This window comes from Pseudophryne corroboree, chromosome 4 (assembly GCF_028390025.1).
Source record: "Pseudophryne corroboree isolate aPseCor3 chromosome 4, aPseCor3.hap2, whole genome shotgun sequence".
Taxonomy (NCBI): domain Eukaryota; kingdom Metazoa; phylum Chordata; class Amphibia; order Anura; family Myobatrachidae; genus Pseudophryne; species Pseudophryne corroboree.
Window position 1 is genome coordinate 227,834,268 of NC_086447.1, and position 12,780 is coordinate 227,847,047.

Here is a 12,780-nt window from a genome sequence, read left to right on the forward strand (position 1 = left end):
AGAGGGACAGAGCATGGAGAGAAAACAACAATAACATTCAAAAAACCCGCAATGGAGTAACCGATCCATCTAAGGATTGGGAACCCAAGAGGCCAAACAGCCAGAAGCGGGTATGGGGCGGGTGAGGGAGCCACCGCCAAAGGCATAATGAAAATGAGAAAAAAATGCAGTAATCGTTATACATGCATAGATTTAAATAATTGTAAACAATAAACTGTAAACCGTAAACCTCGTTAACATGGAGAAATCTTCGAGTGGTAGGATACAAGAAATCTCGTAATTATAGAACAGGAAATAACAATCGACGGCCCAAGACATATTGGGGGGTGGGGGCGGAGCCACGGTGACAGCGAGATATCACGTGAAGGTACATCAGTGGTGGGAAATGATATCACGTTGTATCCTAGAAATAGTATCACGCTGTAACCCAGAGAGACAATTTAAGGAGAACAAGAACAAGCAGGAAGTCTCAGGTTATCAATCAAGTAACACGTAAGTCTTTGTCGGAGGGGGATCTGCTGGAGCTTTTCCTCCCGGCCTTCCGCACCACCTGCCAGGGTGCTCCTGTATTCAGGTGTTGGAAAGATGGTAGCTCTGGAGTAGGGAAGTCCCAATCGCGCAAGTCAGGTTTCGGTATGCCAAGTCCCGTACAGAACTCTGGGAGATCCGAGTAGGAGTTGAGGGTGTGGGTTTTCCCCGATGAGGAGACTTGGAGATTAAAGGGAAAGCCCCAGCGGTATTTCAATTGGCGTTTACGGAGTTCATCCGTTAGGGGCTTGAGGGCTTTCCGTTGTTGGAGTGTATGCCAGGACAAGTCTTGGTAGATCTGGACTCCATCGAGTTGGCGAACTTTGCGCATAATGTCCTCTTTCTGGGAAAAATAATGCAATCTGCAGATGACATCACGTGGTCTGTCCGCGGAGAGACCTCTTGGTTTCAGGGCACGATGAGCCCTATCGACATTGATGGTATCATTGGGGTCGTTACCCAGGATCTCGTTGAAGATCTTCGTAAGAGCGTCGATCAGGCCTGTTTGAGGGACTTCCTCCGGCAGACCCCGCACACGGATATTGTTTCTCCTCCCTCTGTTATCCAAATCTGTTAACCGTGTTTGGAGGGAGCGGATCTCCGAAGATTGAGCTTCGATGACGGTCGTCAATGACTTTAGGAATGTGTCGGAAGAAACCTGGTGATCCTCCAAGCTCGACACCCGATCACAGATGTGGGAAATATCCTGTCTCATAGCAGCCAGTTCACGTCTCACTGTGTCTTGCAGATCTTGTTTAGTGGGTAGATTTTTCATGTAGGCTAAGATGTCTTGTAGATCCCTACCTCCCGGGGAGCGAGCATATGGTACGTCTGCACTTGGAGGGGACGGGTGAGGGGCCTGCGGGGGAATGGGGGAGGTTGCAGCAGGAGGGTTGTCTGCTAGAGCGGGCGAGGTGGATTGTAAAAAGGATCTCATAGCAGACTGCGACATGTTCCCCCGAGGAGTTGATGTACCGGTCTTCTGAGAAGATTTCTTGTTCTTGGGCATCACTCAATCAGCATCGAGAAGCTTAGATTCCTTGAGGTCCAGTCGACGAGGTGGAATATGGTTACATAATTCGCATAAGAGTGCCTTCAGCGGTGTGGCTCCCTGTGGGTTGGCATCAGCAGTACATTACGGCATCAGTGGCAACGGCAGCCGGTTGTGGCATATATCTTATAGCATTATAGGCTCTGAGAGGCAGAGAAGCAGTTATGTGATTTCTCTTATTTGAGCAGAAATGCACTCCTCTGGTGAATTATCCCAAGGTAGCCACCAGGGGGAGTCTTCTATATGAGCTATAGCTCAGGATCTGTGGTAGGATCTATCTCAGTGCCTGCCGGGTGTAATGGATAATGGGGTCCCCGGCTTCAGGGGGGGAATTAGGCCGCAGCCTGCAGGGGGGTGTTAAGGCCCTACTCGGCTCCGCGGACCCAACTCCTATGGCCAGAACAATAACTTGGCTCCACTGGGATATATGTGGGCACCGGGGTGGGGGGGGGGGGTGAGCCTCTATAGAAGAGGCAACGTGTCTATTGAGGCAGTAGTCTCTGACCACCCCGGGGCCTTCCGGGGCAGCGTGTCCAAGGGCAGAGGGAGCCCTGGAGTCCGCAGGGCGAGGGGGGTGAGAGGAGAGTGTGCCGCCTCTGAGGCGGCCGGGCGGTCCGGACAGCGGGACTCACAGCGCCTCGGGGTTGCAGGAGTGAAGCGGCTAGCCCGCAGGCGCCTCAGCAGCTCCGTGAGGGTAGCCGACGCAGCGGTCGCAGACTGAGCTCCGTTTGTGGAGCAAACTCACCCCCGCATACAGGTCCATCTCCCCACTCTCCAGGTGAGGCACGAGGGGTACAGGAGGGGCAGCAAGGTCCAGCAAAAGGCCCGCGTGCAGCGGGAGGTCGTCTCCGGAGGGGTGATCCGGACACTCCACTAACTCCAGGTCCCGGCTTCCATCTGGGGGAAAGGCCGCAATCCGCAGGAGCGCTTAAAAGCGCTCCCCGACTCCGCGGGTCCCCCAGACACCAGCAGCTAGATAGGGGTGGCCACCGGAGTATCTTCTGGCCCTTTGGGGAGCAAATAAGGAGGGTTAAAAGACCCTATATGTGCCGTTTCTGGAGGAGCTGGGGAGAAGCACATCCACTTCACATGCCAGCCAGGCCACGCTCCCCTCATATCAATACTTAATAAGGTAAACAAACCCTTTTAAAAAAACTTTACTACTAAAACATAATGGTGACATGTTCCATCTAAAAACTTTTATTATTGTAAAAACATACAATCAATATTTGTACATAGAAAAAGTGGTAACTTGCTTCACCCTTTTTACAGATCAATGACCACAGTAGCAATTTACAGGTGATATACTGTAATATCCACTTTTTCTTTAACATGAGCTTCATAAGAAGACAACCCGACGCGTTTCGTCTTTTCTCCAAGACTTCATCAGGGGTGGATCTCAACTAAATGGTAAGTATGAATAGTATATAGAACCACATCTCAACCGCTCATTCGTGAATGCTTGATGACAAGACCCTATAGGTCCCTAGTACTTCAAATTGGCCACTCAGTCAAGCCTTGTAGTGAGACAATTTGCACATGGAAAATCAGATGCTCAGGTTCAAAGACAAATCACTTAGTAGGCGAACCTTATAGTGAGACAATTTGCACATGGAAAATCAGATGCTCAGGTTCAGAGACAAATCACTTAGTAGGCGAACCCTCAATAGATCTGCAAAGGTGGCTCAGCATCTGTTTTGATATATATATATATATATATATATATACTGTGACAAGAACACTGGGATAGTGTTTGAGAGCAGGTATGTTTGTCCCAGGTTCTTGTCTTACATGTATTAGAAAAATGAAAACTTCTAGGAATATGTTTTGTTTTGTTAGAACCTTTTCAGTTTGTTGGAAAAGCTGGGTAAGGGCCCTGAAAGAGAGATGGGGCAAGTTCCAGACATTGTGCCCAGTTCGGGTCTTTGGCCTCACAGAAGGCTAATCAGGCTTTCAGCTGTGTAAGAGTGTTATAGAGCTGCTGGCCTGATTAGGGTGTGCATACTGCCTGGGAAGACTGCAGGGTCTCTGTGAGAGAAACACGCTCCTGATACAAGTGAGCTATACAGTGTTTACTGGAGAACTCTGTGGTTTTTGTTTAGTGATAGTTAGGAACATCTTGTGTTTAGTTAGTGCCGGACAGGCAAGGTATTTTCTTTTGGTGTTTGTTTTATTTTCTGTATAATAAAACTGGCTGGGGCCAGTTGTACCAGAAACTGGACTTGTGTTGTTCCTCAGCTGCTGCTTGCTGCCATATACCCCAGGAAACGGCACCTTGCACCCTTACAGTGTTACAACTTGGTGGAGAATGCGAGCATCCCGTTCTGCGCATAAGTGAAAGCAGCAGCTTTGTGAGGCCTGCAGAAAACGGTGGTTTATGCAGATACAGCCCAGTGTGAAGTTACTGAGACTCGCCCTGAGGATTTTATATATGTCCTTGGTGAAAGCAGCTACAAAGCCGCCTGAAAAATCTGTCGACATGGAGGAACTGCTTAAAGCCTTGCTGCAAGCTACAGCGGCTCAGCAGGAGGCCAACAGACAGCAGCAGGTGGCAATGGAGGAAAATTGGAGACTACATCGAGAGGCCTTAACAGAAGTGGTGCAGAGCCTTGCAGCCCGGATTGGAGATATGGCCGTCAGTGCTCCGACCAGCTCTAGTTCTATACGGGCCAGTCACTTCCTGCAGAAAATGACAGAGGCTGATGATGTGGAGGCCTACCTGACCACGTTTGAAAGGACTGCCGAGCGTGAGAACTGGCCGAAAGCACAGTGGGCCAGCCTGCTGGCACCTTTTCTGTCAGGTGAGCCCCAAAAAGCGTACTTTGATTTAAGCCCTGCTGAGGCTCGGGACTATGATAAACTAAAGACTGAGATCCTGACCCGCCTGGGAGTCACGCTGTCAGTACGAGCACAACGGGTGCACCGTTGGGTGTACGCCATGGAGAAGCCGCCTCGCTCCCAGATGCACGACCTTATTCAGCTAACAAAAAAATGGTTACAGCCAGAGACATTAACTGGTCCCCAGATGGTTGAGTCGTCATGGACTGCTACTTGAGATCTTTGCCCATGGTCCTGCGCAAGTGGGTGAGCCATGGAAACCCGGGTACTGCTTACCAATTAGTGGACATGGTAGAGAGGTATTTGGCAGCAGAGGAACTACTGATGACCACCCAGCAACCCATAGATCCTCGACAGCGCCCTTCAGTAAAGACTGGTAAGACTGTTCCGTGGGAAAACGTTGCTGGGCGATTGAGAACGCAAGGCTGGAGAGACTGTAAACACTGGCCCTGGAGACAGGCCAATGGGGCTAGAACGGTCTATGCTGCCCAAACGGGTTGATAATCGTGTGATTAAATGTTTTAAGTGTGGTATGCCAGGTCATGTTATTGCCAATTGCCCAGTCACGCAAGAACCCACGCAATGTGATGCTGCCTTTGAAAGTTGCAGAATGTCTTTCTTTTCTAGGTTAGCCTGTACTGTGGTACCTTCACCTGAGCTGGAAAAACAAATGTGTGATGTGTTCTTAGAGGGTAACCGGGTAGAGGCCTTGCTAGATTCAGGAAGTTTAGTTACCCTCGTGAAAGCTGGGTTAGTGAACCCCTTAAAGGTCCAGCAAATACCTATTGGGGTAACTTGCATACATGGGGATATGCAAATTTATGTCACTGCTGAAGTGAATATAGAAACTTGTTGTGGGTCAGCAATTGTTAAAGTAGGACTGGTCCCCACCTTGGTGCATGAGGCCATAATAGGGAGATATTTTCAGAGCTCCCTGGCCGAACGACCATAATAAAACATGACATTGTCACAGAACCAGGGGTCAGGGTTCATTTAAAGCCATATAGGATTCCTGAAGCTCAGCGAGAAGCTGTTTCTAAAGAAGTTAAAACCATGTTAGAACTTGGAGTCATAGAGGAATCTAACAGTGAGTGGTCCTGTCCCATAGTTCTCATCCCGAAGCCCGACGGTAGCATACGCTTCTGTAATGACTTTCGTAAGTTAAATGAGGTGTCCAAGTTTGACGCGTACCCCATGCCCCGTGTGGATGAGCTTATAGAAAGGCTGGGAACAGCCAGGTTTCTCACCACATTGGACCTGACCAAAGGTTACTGGCAAATACCTTTATCTGATAGCGCAAAAGAAAAAACAGACTTTTCGGTTCCGGAGGGGCTGTACCAGTATAAGATGTTACCCTTTGGGTTGCATGGGGCTCCAGCAACCTTTCAACGGGCGATGGATAAAATTTTGAGGCCCGATAGAAAATATGCAGCTGCCTATTTGGATGATGTGGTAATTCACAGTACAGACTGGGGGTCCCATTTGGTTAAAGTACAAGCAGTACTGGACTCAATCAGAGAGGCAGGGTTAACTGCTAACCCAAAGAAGTGCTGCCTCGCAATGGAGGAGGTCAAATACTTGGGCTTCACCATAGGCAGAGGTCTAATTAGGCCCCAATTGAATAAAATTGATGCTATTCAAAACTGGCCTCGTCCAGTGAATAAAAAACAGGTAAGGGCTTTTTTGGGAATAACTGGGTACTATAGACGGTTTATTCCCAATTTTGCGACCACAGCGGTGACGTTGTTCGACCTTACCATAGGGAAGCAGTCTAATATGGTGAAATGGAACCCTGATGCAGAAAAAGCGTTCCAAGCGTTAAAAGTGGCTTTGTGTTCACAACCGGTATTGATAACACCAGATTTTTCAAAAGAATTTGTGGTACAGACAGATGCCTCAGAGGTAGGGATAGGCGCTGTGCTGTCCCAAACCAGAGATGGGGACGAACACCCTATCATTTATTTGAGTAGGAAACTCAATGAGCATGAAAAAAGGTATGCCATTGTGGAAAAGGAGGCTTTGGCCATTAAGTGGGCACTAGATACCTTGAGATATTACCTCTTGGGTAGACCATTCAGACTAGTGACGGATCATGCCCCTTTAAAATGGATGTATGTAAATAGAGGCAAGAATGCTCGTGTAACTAGATGGTTTCTAGCGTTGCAGGATTTTAAGTTTACTGTCGAACATAGACCGGGTACACAATTGGCCAACGCAGATGCATTGTCCCGCATCTTCTGTTTGGGGGCTACAAGTGTTCCGGCCCCTAGGTCGAAACAGGGGAGGGGGATATGTGACAAGAACACTGGGATAGTGTTTGAGGGCAGGTATGTTTGTCCCAGGTTCTTGTCTTACATGTATTAGAAAAATGAAAACTTCTAGGAATATGTTTTGTTTTGTTAGAACCTTTTCAGTTTGTTGGAAAAGCTGGGTAAGGGCCCTGAAAGAGAGATGGGGCAAGTTCCAGACATTGTGCCCAGTTCGGGTCTTTGGCCTCACAGAAGGCTAATCAGGCTTTCAGCTGTGTAAGAGTGTTATAGAGCTGCTGGCCTGATTAGGGTGTGCAGACTGCCTGGGAAGACTGCAGGATCTCTGTGAGAGAAACACGCTCCTGATACAAGTGAGCTATACAGTGTTTACTGGAGAACTCTGTGGTTTTTGTTTAGTGATAGTTAGGAACATCTTGTGTTTAGTTAGTGCCGGACAGGCAAGGTATTTTCTTTTGGTGTTTGTTTTATTTTCTGTATAATAAAACTGGCTGGGGCCAGTTGAACCAGAAACTGGACTTGTGTTGTTCCTCAGCTGCTGCGTGCTGCCATATACCCCAGGAAACGGCACCTTGCACCCTTACAGTGTTACAATACACAATATGACCATGACGTACATAGTCCCGTAGGCTACAGAATATAGTGGTAGATATATCTTGGAAACACTGGAAGTGAAACCACACAGCAGATACAGGCACACAGTCACAGGCCATGCAGATAATTATTATGACAATAAAACTGCACTGGCCTAGTGTATGTACAGATATATATATCTCCATCCGTTTGAATAACCCGGCACTCCTGTAGTCCTAACTGGGCTTACTTGCTGCTCTCCTCAAATATATGCTGTGGAAATAACGAGGCGGAACTCGGAGGCTTTAAATGATCAGGAACTGTGTATTAAAAGGTGACATTTCGGGGAAATGTTCCCCTTCTTCAAACAAAACAAGTGTACAAAACGTGCAATAAGTAGATACAGCTTACCCTCCAGACCTCCCACATCGGCGTTGTCTGCAGTCACGCCGCGCACTTCTGGTTAGTCACAGCCAGCGGAAGTGACATCCCGGCTGCGTGACCTAGGCAATGCTAACAACAAAACATACATAGGTCACGTAGCTGGGAGCCAGGATGTCACTTCCACCGGCTGTGACTAGCCGGAAGTGTGCGGACGGAGCTGTGGGATGGCGTGACCGCGGACAATGCCGATGTGGGAGGTCTGAAGGGTAAGCTGTAGCTATTTATTGCACGTTTTGTACACTTGTTGTTTGGTCTGAAGAAAGGGAACATTTTCCTGAAACGTCACCTTTTAATACACAGTTCCTGATCATTTAAAGCCTCCGAGTGCCGCCGCGTTATTTCCACAGCTTATATATATAACAGCGCAGACCTAGATCGGAGGTATATATCCTGTAATAGGTACACTTTTTCTTAACTAATGCTGTCTGTATAAAGACATGTAGAATTCTGAAGTGTTTGTAAAGTGACAGTGCTGTATAGAGGTGGCTTTACAAGGGAGACCTTGTCCTGCAGTCCCAGAGACCAGCTGCCACTATGCTTATAAGATGGCTCCCAGCGTCTCAGTCAGGGAGTGAGGGAGAGTGTGAGGCAGCTCCAGGGCGGGAAAATCTGCAGTAGATTTCGCCCTGGGTCGGGGAGAGGCTGCAAGTCAAGCGCCAGCTCCCCTATGCTGGACTTCTGCAGCACGTACTAGCAATCCTTATTAAATGGGGCGTTAGAACACCAGACCTGTGCTCTATTGCCCTGGTGGTCTAGTGGGGTCCCTACTCTGTGACATTGTTCACGCCAGCGCCACGACCCGTCTCCCTAGGTCGCGGATGGAACGCGATTTAATGGCGGGTCCATCCTGGGGAACCCTCTTACCTCCTTCCCGTAGCAGCCACGTGACCCAGAAGAGTATCTGCGACCGTGTGCCTAAAGCCGGACCGTTTCAGCTGCAAGTACACGGGAACAGGTCACGGAAGTATGCAACACTGCTTAGGAGGTGATGGAGCTGCAGCGCTGAGTGTTACCATGACATACAGCGCTAACAGCCCAGTTTTGAACAAATTTTCTGTCAGAAAAAGCTTTTTCAGGGCTGCCCAGTGCAGCCCACCTGTTAAGTGACCTGCTGTCTGCAGACACCAAGTGAAACTGGAGGCGGGGTTATAGAGGAGGCCCCAATGTATCCTGGGATAGCCTAAAGCTTTAATCTGTTGGTGCCTCTTGATCAAGATCCACTCTGCCCCCTATGTTTCCCTGTGAAAACAAATGTAACCTGCTGTCGAAAATATGCTACTGCTGCAGGAGCTGTCTTTTGTAATTTGACGACTCCTGCATGTGTGATCCGCTGCTGTGTCCAGAGATGCAGCATTGGATCAGTGTGTGAACAGCAGCCAGCTGAGCAAGCATCAGGTTACTCCGGATGGGTAGGGAATTGACACTGCAGAGGCCAGTAAATCTGTGTCCGAAGATGCGTTCCGCACTGGCCTCTGCACTCCGTTTTGATAAACTGTTCCAGTCACGACCAGGACGCATTCTGCACATACACAGTACATAAAACATTGTTGACATATACAGTGCCTTGCTAAAGTATTCACCCCCCTTTGCATTTTTCATGTTGTGTTGCCTCACAACCTGGAATTAAAATGGATTGTTTGAAGGTCTGCATCATTTCATTCATGCCTACAACTTTGAAGATGTTTGTTTTTTTATTGTGAAGCAAACAACAAATAGGACAAAATAACAGAAAACTTCACCATGCATAACTATTCACCCCCCTAAAGTCAGTACTTTGTAGAGCCACCTTTTGCAGCAATTACAGCTGCAAGTCGCTTTGGATACGTCTCTATGAGCTTACCACATCTTGCCACTGGGATTTTTGCCCATTCCTCAAGGCAAAACTGCTCCAGCTCCTTCATGTTGGATGGTTTCCGCTTGTGAACAGCAATCTTCAACTTTGACCACATATTCTCAATTTGATTGAGATCTGGGCTTTGACTAGGCCATTCCAATACATTTAAATGTTTCTACTTAAACCACTCGAGTGTTGCTTTAGCAGTATGCTTCGGGTCATTGTCCTGCTGGAAGGTGAACCTCCGTCGCAGTCTCAAATCACAGGCCGACTGAAACAGGTTTTGCTCAAGAATATCCCTGAATTTAGCACCATACATCTTTCCCTCAACTCAAAACAGTTTCCCAGTCCCTGCTGCTGAAAAACATCCCCACAGCATGATGCTGCCACCACCATGTTTCACTGTGGGGATGGTGTTCTTGGGGTTATGGGATATGTTGGGTTTGCGCCAGACATAGTGTTTTCCTTCGTGGGCGAAAAGTTAAATTTTAGTCTCATCTGACCAGACCACCTTCCTCCATACATTTAGGAAGTTGCCCACATGCCTTTTGGCAAACTCAAAACGTGCCTTCTTATTTTTTAAACTAAGTAATGGCTCTTTCTGCCCACTCTTCCATAAAGCCCAGCTCTATGGAGTGTACGGCATATTGTGGTCACATGCGCAGATACACCAGTTTCTGCTGTGGAACTCTGCAGCTTCTTCAGGGTTACCTTTGGTATCTGTGCTGCCTCTCTGATTAATGCCCTCCTTGCCCAGTCTGTGAGTTTTGGTGGCCGGCCCTCTCTTGGTAGGTTTGTTGTGGTACCATGTTTTTTTCCATTTGAAGATGATTGATTTGATGGTGCTCCGAGGGATTAAAGATTTGGATATTATTATTTTTTTTTATAACCCAACCCTGACTTGTTCTGGTCAACAACTTTGTCCCTGACTTGTTTGGAGAGCTTCTTGGTTTTCATGGGGTGATGTCACTTGCTTAGTGGTGTTGCAGCCTCTGGGGCCTTTCAGAAAAGGTGTGTTTATGCTGACAGAAGATGTGACACATAGATTGCACACAGGTGGACTTCATTTCACTAATTATGTGACTTCTAAAGGTAATTGGTTGCACCAGAACCATTGAGGGGCTTCATAGCAAAGGGGGTGAATACATATGCACATGCCAATTTTCAGGTTTTTAGTTTTAAAAATATTTTTTATATATATATACATTTTTCTCATTTCGCTTCACCAACTTAGATTATTTTGTGCAGATCCATCGCATAAAATTCAGATTAATTTTTTTTTTTTAATTACAGGTTGTAATGTAACAAAATAGGTAAAAAGCCAAGGATAGTGAATACTTTAGCAAGGCACTGTACACACAAACCAATGGTTTACGTATCTCTGAATCAGGCCAATAGTGTAAAGGAGCATCTATTAATTTGGATACGACCACCCGACACAATATTGTCCCATTGCGCCTGCTTCGGACTTGGAAGTAAGGCAGAAACAGCATGTAACTTTGTATATGGAATAAACCATGTTACATGCAAGGGGAGGAAATACATTCATATTATTTCTGTGCAGGTTAAATACTGGCTGGTTTTGCATATAGAACACAAATGTTAACTTATTTTTACACTGCAATTTACATGTTAGTTTGTACATACCACATCCAAATCTAATACTCTCTGCATATGTTAACTTCAGCCCCACCTGCAGTGCAGCATGGTTTTGCACAGGTCCACAGTTGTTTGGCCTTTTCTTTTTTGCCTTGCTTCCAAATCCAAAACTGGCCCCTTGTGCAGTGTGTATGTGGGCACTACATATCATCACATCGTATCAGCCCATCCCAAGATCGCCAGATTGTTCATGTGTGAACCCCACCCCCATTAAAATCTGGCTATTTTACTAGATATCTGGTTATTTTATTACACAGCAGAGGAACTATAACTCCAACTAATCAAAGGTTTTAAAAAAAAGTTATTGGTAGACTTACGTTTGTTAACCCTTTCTTCGAAGTCCATAGGATCCACACGGAATACCTTGAGGTTTAGGTGGTTGGACAGGACTGGGCACCAAACAGTTAAAGCTACTACAGCTCCCAGGCTTCTCTGGTCCTTCGTCCACCCCCCCCCCCCCCCCCCCCCCAATGCCCAGCCCATAGCCCAGGCTACTCAGTTTTGTTAACAAGCCCAAGGCAGGACGCAACAGAAGGGAACCGGTGACCAAGAGGAAAAAAACCCATAGAAGCCAGGTGCATCAGGGTGGGTGACCGATGGACCCTATAGACATTGAAGTAAGAGAGTTAACAAAGGTAAGGCTTCCATAACGCTCCATTTCTTCTTCAGAATCCATTGGGCTCCACAGTTGCTCAAGGGAGAGGATGCTCCTGAGCTTAGAGGAGAATCCTGTGTTCAAATTAAGCATACTGAGAGGCAAATGCATGCAAGGCATAGAACCTGAAAAAGGTGTGGACAAAAGACTACATGACCACCTTGCAGAGTTGTTCGGCAGACGCCACGGTGCGCTTCCCATGAAGGACCCACAGATCGAGTAGAATGAGCAGAGACTGTATCCGGTACAGAAAGGTCAGCCTGCATGTAAGCCTGTGAGTTAATCATGCACAGCCATCTGCCCAGAGACTGTTTGTCAGCTTGCCAGCCCATCTTCTGGATGAAGTTGGTACGATTCACGTAAATCCGAAGAGCATGGACCACATCCAAGGAGGCCTCTCCAGCCGAGTGGAAGGCTGGTACCACTATCTCTTGGTTAAGGTGGAAATGGGATATCATCTTGGGAAGGTAGCCAGGTCAAGCTTAGAGAACTGCCCTATCCCAGTGAAACATCAGAAAGGGAGAGCGCCCCTAAATTTGACACTCTTCAGGCAGAAACAATAGCGAGAAGAAAGAGTCGTTGCTGTGAGCAATTTGAGGTTCACTGAATCCAGGGGTTCAAACGGAGGCTTCTCGTGTGCTTGGAGAACCACTGACAAATCCCACAGAGCCAATGGAGGGACAAAGGGAGGTTGAATATGAATGGCACCCTGGAGAAAAGTGCAAACATCAGGCAGTGGAGCAATTCTGTGCTGGAACCAGACTGATGTAGCGGAGACGTGCACTTTCAGAGAGATCAGGCAGAATCCTAGATCCAATCCAGCTTGAAGAAAGGAAAGCATTCTGGAAACTAAAAACCAAAGGGTCATAGCGTCTGGCAGTGCACCACTGGAGTTATGTATGCCACACTTCGCAATAGATAACAGGCTGAG